The sequence below is a fragment of the Gobio gobio genome (assembly GCF_949357685.1).
Source record: "Gobio gobio genome assembly, chromosome: 10".
Taxonomy (NCBI): Eukaryota; Metazoa; Chordata; class Actinopteri; order Cypriniformes; family Gobionidae; genus Gobio; species Gobio gobio.
Window position 1 is genome coordinate 44,439,152 of NC_137116.1, and position 899 is coordinate 44,440,050.

The following is an 899-nucleotide window of genomic DNA, read 5'->3' on the forward strand; positions in this document are numbered from 1 at the left end:
TCTTTTATTGTTAAGAGCCATCTTAACCATCTTTTTAACCCCAGTTAAGCTGTTTTACAGGTATATGTATTTGATCAAAATACAGTAAAACAGGCATGTATTGTAAAGTATTTCAATTTTTTTTTAAATCTATTTTTAATATATAATTACAATGTAATTTATACCTGTGATGGCATATCATATTCCTCAGTATTTCTATGAATTTCTTCAAAAATTAAAACCTTTATTTATATATATATAATTAAATTGATCAGGCATAACATTATGACCAGTGAAGTGAATAACACTTATCTCTTCATCACGGCACCTGTTAGTGGGTGAGATGTATTAGGCAGCAAGTGGGCATTTTGTCCTCAAAGTTGATGTGTAAGAAGCAGGAAAAATGGGCAAGAGTAAGGATTTGAGTGAGTTTGACAAGGGCCAAATTGTGATGACCAGACAACTGGGTCAGAGCATCTCCTAAACTGCAGCTCTTATGAGGTGTTCCCGGTCTGCAGTGGTCAGTATCTAACAAAAGTGGTCAAAGGAACAGTGGTGAGCTGGTGACAGGATCATGGGACCAAGGCTCATTGATGCACGTAGAGAGCGAAGGCTGGCCCGTGTGGTCCGATCAAACAGACAAGCTAGGCCTACTGTAGCTAAAATTCCTCAATTAGTTATGATTGTTTTTAACCCAGGTTCATGAAGCTCTGATCTGATCTATATTGTGGTTAACAGGATGAAATGGAAATTTCAACTACAAACCCATCAGTTGATCTAGTTTTTAAATTTATGATCTTGTCTTTTTAATGTGATGCTAAAAGAGTCATACATTATGCAAAGCAAAGCAAACACCCCAAATAGCATTTACTGTACTTCACTGAAATTGTACTAAACGTGAAACATTTCTGATCCTATAA